This window comes from Macaca mulatta, chromosome 13, assembly GCF_049350105.2.
Source record: "Macaca mulatta isolate MMU2019108-1 chromosome 13, T2T-MMU8v2.0, whole genome shotgun sequence".
NCBI classification, from domain to species: domain Eukaryota; kingdom Metazoa; phylum Chordata; class Mammalia; order Primates; family Cercopithecidae; genus Macaca; species Macaca mulatta.
This window is the reverse complement of record NC_133418.1, coordinates 13,723,579-13,737,813: the sequence shown is the minus strand read 5'-3', so window position 1 is coordinate 13,737,813 and position 14,235 is coordinate 13,723,579. Positions and strand designations below refer to the sequence as shown.

Genomic DNA, 14,235 nt, shown 5'->3' with positions numbered 1-14,235 from the left:
CTGTGCTTTTACTTCTATCTAATAAAGAAGAGTCTGTGGGGGGGATGGTGGATTTGCTAGGTGATCGCAGGGGCTGCAGAGGCAGGGCCTGGTGAGGGGGTCTCTTGGTAAAGGGCAGACACCACCCTGTGGGGCTCAGAGGGCAGCCTTGCCTTTGTATACATCTTCCTACCCCTTCATTCATCATTTAAAGATTCATTCTCCGTGAACTAATACAGATGACAAGAACTGAAATTCTTTCTCACATTTTGAGGGACCCCGAGTCATACCTCAGAAGGCAATTTGGTTAAAACGGTCATGTGGATAATAGATTGTCTCCTTTTCAATATCACTTGTCTTGTAATTCTGCCTCAAGGCAGGGTTTCCACAAAAATCCTTAAGAAAGTAAAACTAGAGATCATATGAGATGCCACAATTGCAGACATTTACTTAAGATTCATTTTCTGAGTTTCATGAATCAAAATTGGAGGATTGAAAATATTTATGAGGAATCAAAATAGCACTGTCTTAGTTTGGGTTCCCCTAGAAGTGGACCCTGAGGCAAGATCTCAAAGGGGTTTCTTAGAGAGCATTGGCAGGAAAACCCCACTGTTGCGGAGTGAGGAGGGACGAAAGCCCAACCAGCTGCAATTTCAACAAAGACACAGGCAGGGTTACGCCCACTCAATCCCACAGGGAGCTCTGGACAGCGAGGCTCATGCCCGCAGGTGGCCTGATCAGGGTGCAGGAAAGCTGCAGGGTTTATGCCCTCATAATTGTCAGTCCTTGGCCATGAGTGGGCACCTCGAGGCAGCCCTCGCAGCAGGGGCTATGGAGAGACTTTGTGGGCCTGGGACTGAGGGGATAAGGCAGAGCACTCATAGATCTGTTGCAGGTGGCATTTTAAGGTAAGGCAGAATCATGCCTCAGGTGCCCTCTGCAGCAGTCTGAGGGCTGGCGCGTGGCAGGTGCTGTGTTCCTTTGTCCAGCCTTTCATGATGCTCCACTTCCTCCTGCCTTCCCTCCTTCTTCCCACTTCTCTTCACCCAAAGCCTACATTAGGGAATGAAAAGAAGTGAAATCCTTGCCGCCTTCAACATCGTCCCCCGGGGTTGTCATCACAGGCTCAGAAGCCACGCTGTCATTTGGCTCTACCCGCCCAGGCCACCAGGGAAGGATGCAGAAAGAACATTGGGAAATGCAGCCAGAGAGGAGATGCAGAGAAGTCCAGCAAGGGCAGCAAGGGGCAGGTGGTGTTCCCTGCCTGGCTCCTCCACTACCCCTCTCCTCGCCATCCCTGAGTGGTGGCAGCACACAAATCAGATCTCCTCTCTCTCCCGCAGGTCTCCAAGCCAGGGCCCAAGTGGAGGGAGGCAGCAGAGATGAGGGGCCTGGGCAGGAGCTGTCCTGCAAGAGCCTGGAGTCTGCAGGAGGCAGTGGCCGCTCCAGCTGGCTTGACATTCGGGGCTAAGGATTTGCCGAGGACAGTTTCACAGACACATTTTGCAGAGGCTGCAGAGTCTCCTGGGCTGAAATACAGTATGATGCTCTGTGTTGCTTTGATTTCACCTCTGGCACAGGCTGCGTGGACATGATTTTAAGGAGCCTGTGTTTTCCCTTGAAGACAAAAGGAGAGATGAGCCACTGCCTTATCCACACATCCTCATTTAAAACCTGCTGCTACCTTTAGAAAATGTATTGAGATGTATATTAATTATTTTCACAATCATCCGTGTTTGTCATCCTTCAATGAAATGTTGACAGATAAACATAGCATCACATTTTACAAATCAGAGCATCACCAGCATTCATAAAATTCTTGAGGTTTTCCCCATCTTGTTCTTTAACCAGACACTGGGCCCCTGGAGTCTCCCTAGACAGCACAAGGCGTCCACCTTCTGTCCATCCTTGATGTTCAGGATGGGCAAATGTGATGGTTTGCCAAGTTCCCAGCAGCCACTACCAAGGTACACTGGATGAGAGCATACCTCAGGTTAAAAAGAACTGGGGGAAACCCTGGAAAAATGAGAGGAAAATACTGTCAGTTTTCCCAGACTCCGAGTCTCAGATATATCACCAGAACAGATTTAAAAACAAAGTAGCTCTCGCCCAATTATGCATGTTGCATTTTTAGCACACTGGAAATGTTTTGCAGTTTATAAGCAGAGCTAACTGAACCCTATTATTCTGCTTGTTTGTGTGACCTACATATTCTAAAACAGAATTCCGAAGGGAGGGTCTGTGCGGAACAGGTGTACACAAGGGATCACTTAGTCTGCCTGAGTCCCAGCCTGTCTGTGCAAAACTGCCCCAAACTCCCATGCCTGACATCCGATGATATTCAGGAGATGGGTACCAGGCCCCTTCCTACCTTAAACAGTGTGTGGCTTTGAGTCACTCCTTTCTGTTCTAACCCCTCATCGTGGATGAACACTTTTTGAAGAAGAGGTGCTAGAGAAAAACAAAGCCAGGTTGAAAAGCATTTCCAAGGTTTCCTTCAGTTGGTAGAGCACCAACTATTAACCAGTCCACGCACATTTCTAGAAGCTTCTGGGGAAGTATGCAGGGATTTAAAATGACTGAGATCAGCATTCTTTCCTTTCCCCAGACGTAGTTGCTCCCTCTCTCAATAAATGGCTTTTCTAAGACTTATAATTACTAATAAGTGTCTCTCCCCGATCCTGACCACTAGGATTATTTTTGTCTCAGAGGGGAATAGTGGAGTAGTGTCTTGTCACTAAGAGCCTTTTCTACATGCTTCCACAGTATTAGAGTCGGACCTTGAAGGACGTTTGCTGAGAGCTCCCGGAAGCTTGCAATTTAACCTGAGTCTATAAATAAATACACACTGATCAACTGCCCAAAAGGATATGAGTTTTAAATTAAAAACATTTCAATACTTTTTTTTCTTGTGATAGAAATAATATATTTAACTCAGAAATGCATAAATGTGAGAAAAAGAAAACAAATATGAGTAATAAGCCCAAATGCCTGAAAGTAATAACTACGGACATGTTTTTGTGTGTATGCATATGTGTATTTATACACATATGTGAAATTCTATTGAATGTATTCGCCTATTTCAGTTATCTTGTATCTTCTCATACCACTATGTCTTCTTTTAAAAATATCATGCATTGTTTAGCGCTTTCAAAAAGAGAAGGAGAACATCCTTGGAGTTGCCCTCCAGCAAAGCAATAAAATACTGTAATACATTTGAAGGTCCTTGTGCACACCTCCCAGCCGGCATCAGTTTCCCCAACTAACAGGCAACCTCTTTTTATATTTGGGTGATGATCCTAAACATTTCTTTATACCTTTCCCTCATACATTTGCATTCTTAAGCAAGACGCAGCATTGTTTTTAAACTTAAATGGTGTCTTATTCTACATATTTTTCCTCTGTGTGCTTTTTGTCTTCCATTATTTTATTTGGGAGATGGATCCATGCGGAGGTGTGTCAGTCCTGGCCATTCATCTTCCGGGTGTGCGGTGTGCCATTGTACGAATGAGCCGCAGAGTTTCCACCATCCTGCTCATGCACATGCTCACTGCTCCCCATGTTCGTTCAGGTGCTGACACCCTTGCCACTGCCATTCTTGGATTCATCTTCCTTCTCCACATACGTGAGACAGTTTCTTCAGGGAACACACCTGGAGTGGGTTCTTGGGCAGGTGTGTCTTCTATCTAACTAGCTACTGCTCAACAGAGCTCTGTGTGGTTGTAACAGATTTATTCCCACAAGCAGTGTATAGAATTCTCGTTGCTTCGAGTTCCTATTAATACACAAGACTGCCAGGTTTTTAAATATTTACCAGTCTGATGGGAGTAAAATGACGTATCACTGTGTTTTTATTATTGATACGTAATAACTGTTCATATTTTCGGGGTGTATGTGCTAATGTGATACATTCATACAATGCTTAAAGATCACTGTGGTATTAATTAGCACTTACCCATTGTTGAAAAACACAATTTTAGTGGATGTATAATATCCCATCATAAAGAGGGGCCACAATCTATTCATTTTTCCCTTATTATCATACATGCAGTATGCTCCCAAATTTTTACCATATAAGCAGTGCTTCATTGAATATCCTTGAACAAAATTGTTTAACCAAATGCCTGATGACCATTCCCACGGATAAGTGTATGGAGATGTACATTACTCACAGTGCTTACGCACACCACCCAATTCCCTGCCGGAGGACGTCCCATCCCCTTGCTGCCTGGCAGCTTCCGAGTGTGCCTGTCTGTCTGCACATCCATCAATACTGGTTTAATATTAATTAATAAACAGTGTTTATCCACTTAATAGGTAAACAATTATAGCCTTTAAATTTGTATGTTATTTTGTCACTGGCTAGCTCAGTTATGCTTTTATATGTTAATTGACTGTGTTTCTTATTTTGTAAACTATTAACACATTTGTGTTATCTGTTTCTACAATGAGTATAGAATGAGATAGCTTGAACATAGAAAATATTGGTATTTAAAATAAATCTTTCTATCAATACCATTGTAGGGAAATTTCCCCCTAAGCAAACAAGCAATTTTGTAGAATGGTCTACGCCTGGAATTGTCACATGGTACCATTAGGGAATAATTACATAGATTGGGACTTTTGGACTCACTTTGGTTTTGATTTTAGTTCAAGTCAAGCCACTTGCTAATGTTTCTTAATCATTATAAGCCTGGAATTAATAGGTTTAACACTGAAGATAAGTTAAATATGTAGAAAGGATATTTTCTATAAATCCAGGAGAATCCTGAGAGAAGTCTCAGAGGACCAGAGAGCTCCTTCTGAAGTGCTCACGCACAGAGCATTCATAGCACTTTCTCCTGGCAAAACCCATAATTAAGTGTGGCTATAGATGGGAACATAATTCAGGGCTGAGACCATTTTCTACTATGACACAGAGCCATAAGAAAGCAGCTCACTCTAGCTAAGAGAAAAAGCATAAAACAAGCTGGTAATGAAGCTCATTTGCAAGGGAAATGCAGCATTTGTGTGAGCTGAGCTGATTGCTTTCCTTAAATGGGAAAAACACTGTCATCTTTTAAACCTGATAGGAAGACACTCGCTCTCTGAGGAAGACTATGCCTGTCTCCCAATCAACTCTTCTCCTCCCTACCCTAGGGTGAGAAGCCTCAAGATGGTGACATGGCATTTAATTAAATGCCAATAAATTCATAAATATGCAAGAATTGTGAGAAGTAGCTGGTTTGAAGTAAAATGAAATAACTATAAATCTGAGGAAAACATAGCATAGAAAGTAAAAAATCAAAGACCAAGAATCTAAACATATATAAATATACACATTCAATTTTCATTATGCACAGTACTTATATTCCATAAAGCTACTTGAACACTGAATTAATGAATACTGATCCATTGCTCCCAGGAGAAATACAGGGTTAGGTTCCTTCAAGCTTCTGGTCACATTTTCATAAACAGAACAATACATAACATTGCTTTACGTGTGTTTCTGTTTAAAGACACCTAATTGAATACATATTGTTGATTCATTAACGTGGAACTCACAGCCAACAGCACCGTAACTCATTCTGTAATGAGGCTTCTCTAATACACATGTGTATTTTCTGTAAGGCACATCACAGCCTTCTTGGACTTAGACCCAAGTCAGCACTTCAGCACTACACTTGGGGGCCACAGTGAAATCACCACCGAAATCACAAACATTGAGTGGTATGAAATAGTCGCTGAAAAGGACACTTGCTTTACAGCAGGAGAGCTGAAGCAAGAAGGCAGAGTGCTACCTTGCACCACTAAAGCTGGGAAAGTGACCGGGCTACTCGAATTTTTCACCACCCTGCACATGTCTGAATGACCTCAAAAGCACCTGCAGTATTGATTTTGGAGTTGCAAAGGCATTTTAGTAAGTAAGCAAACTTGAGCAGGCAAACTCACAAATACGAAACTCGTGAATAATGAGGACTGACTGTATTGTAAGGGTCGTACTTCAGCATTGCCTCTTTCTCGGCACTAGGAGTGAGGTCGAGCTCTGTGCCTGGTGGGAGACGATTGTTCTTCAGCCTCCCCGCCTCTTTTTTCTGATAATATTGCTCATTTCTTCTCGAGAAACTCCTACCCTGCATTGGGTGTGCTTGATGGCATTTTAGTCAAGGACTTTGCTCACTTTTGTTCCAGGGACGGACCTGTGACCCAAGCTGCACCAGTCGGAATGTCCTGCCAGGGAATGTGGGTCTTGAGCTGAGTGATGCCAGGATGGAGCGTGGTGAAGGCTGATTCGTCCAGACAGCCTCCCCTGGGGGAGATGGCCCTTTGGTTCCCATACCCTAGATCCCGGCGTCTGCTGAGTTGCATCCTTTCAGCTTCCTCCCAGATTATCAGCTGCCTCCCGTCTTTCATTTGATTCTTTTTCTACTCAAGTTAGCCAGATTCAGTTTCTATTGATTTTGACCAAAGCACCTGGACTAACACGCATCCTAAGGGTGGGGAGGAGGGGGGCTGTACTTACTCCTCAGCCAGTGCTTCTCATTTTCACTCCTTCTGCCCAGCCGTAGCACTTTCTGTTCACGGATTGGGGTGGAGCTGAGTGAGAAAAGCAGGATGCTATTATCTACACATTTTAGGGCCAGATAATGTGGCCTTCGAATTGTTAAAGTGAACTAAATATGGCCTAAGAAGGACTTTGTACTTCTATATTTGAGTCCTTGTGGACAAACTGCGAGGTAGCTTAATAAGCAGACAAGACTGAAAACCTAACTTAGGAGTATGTGCCTGTAACAACAGCTGAGTCTTGGCCAATTCCAGCAGCCATACTTCAACCATTCACACACTGCTGAGTGTTCAAACTGGGTTCAAATAAGGCAAAAGCCAACTTTTAACCAATCCAGCCGTTCTATGCCTCACTTCCGATTTCTGTACGTTATTTTCCTTTTTCTGGCTATAAGTCTTCTTCCACCACATGGCCGCGCTGGAGTCTTTGTGAATCTGCTGTGATTCTGGGGGCTGCCCAATTCCCAAATCATTCATTGCTCAATTAAACTTCTTTAAATTTAATTCAGCTGAAGTTTTTCTTTTGTCGAAATGAAATTGTGGGAAATTTCCATCCCTTTTTAGTGTGTATGCTTGGCTTTTTTTTTTTTTTTTAACTATAACATACCCGTTGGTGGAAAAGGATATAGAAATATGCAAATCACCTATGGCTTCATTTGTTGACAGTTAAACCTCAACAGCCACAGAGAGCCAGACCTCAGGTCGCTATATCAGAGGCACCAAGGGCATTAGGCAGCAGCTGGTGGAGAATAAAAGGTTCTGGAAAGCAAGGGTTCCATCCTCATCTTTTCCAATGCCCTAACTCCGGTGGAAGAAAGCAGGGCCTCTGTTATTGCTTCTCATTTAAATGAATAGCACAACTCCACACATCCCGTTTCTTTAGTGAAATAGTTGGCCTTATTTTTATTCTTGTTGAAATGGAAAGCTGGGTTGATAGTCTAATATGCAAGTGTACTCCCAAATATTATTATTTGAAAAGCGATGATGGAATTAATCAACCCAATTATTTTAAAGGCAGCTGTTCCTAAAATTCTACAGAGTTCATCTATTCATCCACTTAATAAACACCTAATGAGTACCTGCTATGTTTCAGGCACTGAGCGAAACACTGGAGACCCAGAGATGCACTCCGCCATTCACAAATATTGGTTGAATGAATCAGGAAACCCAAGTTTCTGCCTTGGGGATCAGTTCTGGTAGAAGTTTACTTACCAAACAAAAGATAGTAAAATGCACTAAGTCATTGTTTATTTCGTAGACTCTGGCTACTTAGAGCACGCCTTGAACCAGTAGTATCATCCAGCTTGTTACAAATGCAGAATCCTCGCAGCCCCCAGACTGCCTGGATCAGGCTCTGTATTTTAAGAAGACCTCCTGGGGAATTTGCATGCTCTAAGGTCTGAGAAGCACGGGGGCAGGACTGATAACTGAATCAGGAAAGATGACCATCTGGGGGAGGGTTGCGGACTTCCCCAGGAGGATGGGCTTGAAAGAATGGTCCATAGGAGTTTTCCAGAGAGGGTGTATGCAAAGGTGTGGGGTTGTGTGAGAAGGTGCTGGGGTTGTCAGAGATGAGGGAATTCTGTGTGACTGGAAGTAGGGAGTGGAGGAGAAGGGAAAGGGCATGGTTTGAAGGAGGGATCATACTGTGTAATCCAGGCCAAGAGTTAAATGGAGAATGGAGCGCAGTGGGTGACATGGTTTGGATGTCTGTCACTTCCAAATCTCATGTTGAAATATGTTCCCAATATTGGAGGTGGGGTCCAGTGGGAGGTACTGGATCATGGGGGCAGATCCTTCATCAATGGCTTGGCGCCATCCCCTTGGTGATGAGTGAGTTCTTGCTCAGTTAGTTCATGTGAGATCTGGTTTTTTAAAAGTCCAGGACCTTCCCCTTCACTCCCTCTTGCTCCTGCCCTTGCCGTGTGACCTTCCTGCTCACGCTTCACCTTCCACCACGATTGCAAACTCCCTGAGGCCTCCCCAGAAGCCAAGAAGATGCTGGCACCATGCTTCCTGTATAACCTGTAGAACTGTGAGCCAATTAAACCTCTTTCTTTTTAAAATTACCCAGTCTTGGGTATTTCTCTATAGCCATGCAAGAATGGGCTAATGCATATGGGAATCGAAACCAATGGAAAAACTATACACTAGACAAAGTCACGGAGCCCAAAGCCACAAATCTCAAATCACTCCATGTACTTTCTTCTTTCCATTGCACAGGTTTGTACTTTCTAGATGCAATCCTCTTGGGCTTCCTTGGACTCTTCATTGTGAATAAACATTTTTCCAGGATCTACCATGCTAGTGGTGGTACAGGCACTGAAAGGGGACTCAGGGATGCACAACGTGTACACTTGTCCTTCTCAATGTCTACAGTTAGATTGGGAAGGTGGGATGTTGAGTGTGTCCTCACACAATAGAAGTACAGCACAAGGGCATGCAAGCCAAATGCCAAGTACAAGGAGAGTCAGTAAATGCTCAGGGAGGAGGGAGGTGTTGCTAGAGCTGTAGGGAAGACATTTAGAGAAGGTGGGGTTGGAGGTGGGTCTTGAATTGCCCCTCTGCTGCTGTCATTGGAAGAAAACACTGAAGCTGATTCTTAGCTGCAATTGTAATAGTGTAGAACCATTAATAAAACACAATTGTAGATCAGGGATTTCTACACTCAGGTAAAGAAATATTGCATTATTTAATCTTTCTAAATCATATTAACACTATGCTCAGTGCCCAAGTCTCAGTTGCTAGGATGCAGAGAAGAACCACTCCAGCCATCAATGGGGCTCCCTCATCACCATCTGAGCCATGCAAAAGCCCTGGAGCTTTTTCTGGCAGAGTTCCCTGTTCTCCAGCCCACGTTGAGCCCTGTTGATATCTTCATTGTCTAAGTTCTGGCATCCTTTGAAGGGAGTCTGTATTGCTTCTGTGCCAAGTTTGGAATAGGACTCTTTGGGATTAGGTTGAGACCCCTTGGCCTGGGGTTCCTTTCTACCTGCATCGTGGAACATCCAGCATCTCCTGGCTCTTCCCAGGATACTGGGGTGTCACATCCACTTCTTTCTCTACCACTGCAAGCCTGCTCTCTATTTCCTCAGCTCCTAGGAAGGTTCCACCTGGTGTTCCATCAACTTGCCTTTAAATCCAAGACAAGGTAATTTATAAAGAAAAGAGGTTTAATGGCTCCCAAAGACATCCGTGCCCTAATATCTGGAAACTGTGAATATGTAACTTTATATGGCAAAAGGGACTTTGCAGATGTAGTTAAGGATTTTGAAATGGAGACATTATCTTGGGATATGTGGGAGGGCTCAATGTAATCCCAAGGGTCTTTATAATGACAGAGTCAGAGGGATTTGAAGATGCTGTGCTGCTGGCTTTGAAGACAGAGGAAGGGACCATGAGCCAAGAAAAGCAGGTGGTCTCTAGAAGCTGGAAAAGGCAAGAAAATATTCTTCCCTAGAGCCTCCAGAGGGAACACAGCTCTGCTGACGCTTAGATTTTAGCCTCGTTAGACCCCTTTCAGACTTTTGACCTCCAGAATTGTAAGAAAGTACATTTGTGTAGCTTTAATGCAGTAAGTTTGCATTGATTTGTTACAGCAGCAACAGGAAAATAATACAGGTCTCCTTTCCTGCGGGATGGGCAGAGAAGAGGAAAGAGAGGATCAAACCCACTAACTTTGCTTCTTTCTACATTGTTAAAATATGAATTGTGGGCTTATCCACCATAAAAGCAAATGGTAGCTGCCCAGGAGAGGGCTATTCTCACCACCGAAGGAGTTTGAGATTGCTTATCGGAGATGTTTTGGAAAGGATTTGCGCTTTTGTGTGGGTAGGAGATTGGGCAAAGGAAAGGGATTAGTCTAGAATGTTCTCTTCGGTGCTTTCCATACCTAAGTTTCTATTATTTCAAAATGAAAACGATGCCTTTTTTATTCACGGTCCAATAGCAAATCCCCTCTTCTAAACACTGGATCTTTTTTTTGTTTTTGCATTTGGAAATGGCAATGTAAGCTGCCGAGATGATTTGTAATCCTTTATTTGAATAACATTCAAATAGCAGAAGGGGCTTACTTACACCACACACTGTGTGTATATGAATCGGGTTCATTTTGCATTTTCTACAAAAGAGACTTTTCAGAGTTCCAAAACAAGCAGGCCTGTTCTATGAGAGCTATTAGGCCATGAGCCCATGAACCTCTGCTCAGTTGCCTTCAGTGCCCAGCCCCAGAGCGAGACCTGAGGAGTATTTTGGACTCAGGAATTACAGGTGCTCTCTGAGCAGACTCACATCCCAAGTTCACTCCCCACATAGGCTGGTCAGGAGTGAGTGCTGGCCCCCGCTCCATGAGCCTCAGTCTTCACTGCATGAAATAACAATACCTGGGAATATAAGGTTGTTGAAAAGACTCAATGAGTAGGCAAAGCACAGTGCCTTGCAGATACAAGACCTTCAGGAAATGAGTTTCCTGGACTTCCATTTTCCAGATTTCAGCACTTCTTCCCCATCCCCAGTGACTAAGGGCCCACCTCCTTCTACAGATAGTAGTAGTCAGTTCTAATTTTTCCAACTCGGAGGACATAAACATTAACTGTGCTTAACGTTTAGGTAACGTTTAACCCAAATGAAAGCACATTAAACAGCGGTGGTTTGCGAGCAGAGTCTCAGGGGGAGAGGACACTGGGCTGGAGGGGAAGTGGTTGAGCTTGGCAGACATCACTGGGTGGTTTCTTGCTCCTTCCGTTGGTGGCTCACTTAGCACCACACAGAGTGTGCGTAACTGTGGCCTGTGGTCTCTTAGGCTGGGTCCTTTGGGAACAAGGAGGGCTGAACAAGGTTGCACTGGCATGTCCAGCACTCTCTCAGGAAGAGCACCTGCATGCCCTACAGATGGCTTGTTGACACCATCTTCCTGGAACACACAGCACATTGCAACAAAACAAAAAACGAATGACTGGAAAATGGAATTTTATTTCTTCTCATTCTGCCTCGATGTTTCTAAGTAAAACAGTTATTTCTACTGTGTCTCTCTCTACAAAAGTTTCCATCCACTAGTCTTGAATTCTGTAAGCTTTCCATTCCAGCTTAAGCACACTCAAGGCAGGCCTTTCCCACTCTGGGTAGTTTATGGCACCTCTCTCAGCCTCAGTTTTCCCAAATAAGGCTGTGGGGCTGGGGCCGCTGTTTTGAAGGAGGTTCCAGTGCTTTCGATCTATGATCTTTTGACTGGATATACAGGTTGAGCATTGGATGAGGAGCATTCTTGAGCTAATGACTTTTCTTGACTTTCATGGATTAATAAGAGAGATGGAAGCTTGTCCAAACTCAGAGAAACTTCACCTCCTCTGCTCCCAGAAGCACATTAACCCAAATGATCACATTTTCATTTCAGTGACTGCCCTTGTCTTTTCTTTCCCCTAACCATCCACCTAGTGAGGAACCAGAGCTGGCTGCCAGTAATAAAGCAACTGCACCCACATTCCATCAGGCAGGAATCCTGCAGACGCTGTCTTTGCACCTCTCTCCACGTCTTGAGAAAAGTCTAGGCTCCCCCCACAAGCCTGTGCCTGTGTGTGTTCATGTCTTTCTTGTGGTGGGTAGGCAGAATCATGCCTTCTTTACTCCCACCCCCACAAATGTCCTCATTCTGATTCCTAAAACCTGTGAGTACATTCCTTACATGGCATACAGGACTTTGCGGATATAATTACATTAATGACACTGGAGATAGTGCTGCTTGGGCCCAAAATATCACAAGTTTTTATAAAGGACAAGGAGGAGGCAGGAGGGTTAGAGAGAGATGTGATGAGGGAAGTACAGAGCCAGAGAGGTGGCAGCAGGAGGAGGGCTCAGCCAGGCATTGCTGGCTTTGAAGACGCAGGAAGGGGCCATGAGCCAAGGAATGCAGGCGGCCTCTAGAAGCTGGAAAAGGAGGGGAAACAGATTTTCCCCTAGAGCCTCCAGAAGGAACTGCCAAGACCTGGATCTTAGCCAGCTGAAACTCATATCAGACTTCCGACCCCCAGAACTGTAGGATGGTAAATTTGTGTTGCTCTAAGCCACTGCATTTGTGGTAATTTGTTATAGTAGCCATAGGTAATGAATACATTCCTCAAAAATGAAATTAATAACATCTCTTCAATAATAAGATTTTTAAAAGATAGCTATGGCCCCAGAAAATTTCAATGCTCAATCACCAAGCCCAAGCAGTATAAGTTTAGTGTATCTATTCCAAAATTGTTTTTAAAGAAGATATCAACATAAAGATGGAATAGGGAACATGCAACAGGCCACATGGTCAATTAGATGGCACACTAGTTCTAGAACTTGGGCTGCAGGCTCTGCCAGACTTTTTTTCAGGAAGGGCAGGCTCAGTGCCTTCTGCCTCATGTATTTCACCCCATGACTTCTATTGCACACACACACATGCACACACCCTAAAAATGAAAGAGGATAAAAGCTTTCTCCAGTATCACCCCCAAAGTTAAAGCACTTCTCTAAACAGAATGATGCCTAAATTATCCCCAAGTTTCAGTCTCACTACATTAAACAATTCTTTGCTGGGTTAAGGCTCATGTTGGTCCTATAAATACAGAGACACAAAAGATGGTCTCCACCTTGAACAGATCAGTCAGGTGGGTTGAGAAGAAGGAGAGGATCATCTTTGTCTTCTTCCAAAGGTGCTCAGAGAACAAAGTGATATGACCTGCTTGGATGAAGATGTGGTTCTCCTTGACTTCTCTAAGGACTTTTGTCCTGGCCTTCCTGAAACACCACTGTTTTGCGTCTCTTATTATAAGCCCTGTGATTCAACTATCACCTCTCAGGCACTCTTGACCTCCCCCACCCTAAGATCTCTTTCTCTCTATTCCCTAGTGAGGCCTCAGGTGTGACTTTCACTGTTATGTCTGCACCTTCTCTCTCAGAGTAGCCTGCCCTCCATGTCCATTCATCCACCACTTCTTGTCTGCCACTTGTTTGTCAATAGCTCTACGGTTTTCTCTCTTTCTTCTCTTCTCTTCCTTCCTTCCTTCCTTCCTTTCTCTCTCTCTTTCTTTCTTTCCTCTCTCTCCTTCCTTCCTTCCTTGCTTCCTTCCTTCTTTCCTTCCTTCCTTCCTCTTCTTCCTTTCCTTCCTTTTCCTTTCCTTTCCTTTCCTTTCCTTTTCTTTCTGTTTTTTGAGATGGAGTCTTGTTTTGTCACGCAGGCTGGAGCGTAGTGGCTTGATCTTGGCTCACTGCAACCTCTGCCTCATGGGTTCAAGCAACTCTCCCTGTCTCAGCCTCCTGAGTAGCTGTGATTACAGATATGTTCCACCATGCCCTGCTAATTTTTGTATATTTAGTAGAGACAGGGTTTCACCATGTTGGCCAGGCTGGTCTCAAACTCCTGAACTCAGATGATCCGCCCACCTCGGCAACCCAAAGTGCTGGGATTACAGGTATGAGCCACCATGCTGGGCCATGATTTTCTTTTTTTCTTTAGTTGAGAAAGAGTCCCACTCTGTTGCCCAGAGTGGAGTGCAGTGGCATGATCTTGGTGCATTGCAACCTGTACCTCCCAGGTTCAAAGTGATTCACCTGTCTCAGCCTCCCAAGTAGCAGGGATCACAGGCACACACTACCATGTCTGGCTAATTTTTGTATTTTTAGTAGAGATGGGGTTTCACCATGTTGGCCACACTGGTCTTGAGCTCCTCACCTCGAGTGATCTGT

At 44.2% G+C, this 14,235-nt stretch overlaps 1 long non-coding RNA gene across 1 annotated transcript; it reads right to left on the bottom strand.

The window, feature by feature from the left end:
* Positions 1–402: 402 nt before the first annotated feature.
* Positions 403–6,587, bottom strand: LOC144333933 (uncharacterized). Its single transcript, XR_013403083.1, has 2 exons — positions 6,482–6,587; positions 403–1,596 (listed from the first exon to the last, which is right to left on the bottom strand). It is a non-coding gene; the product is annotated as an uncharacterized LOC144333933 (long non-coding RNA).
* Positions 6,588–14,235: the final 7,648 nt, after the last annotated feature.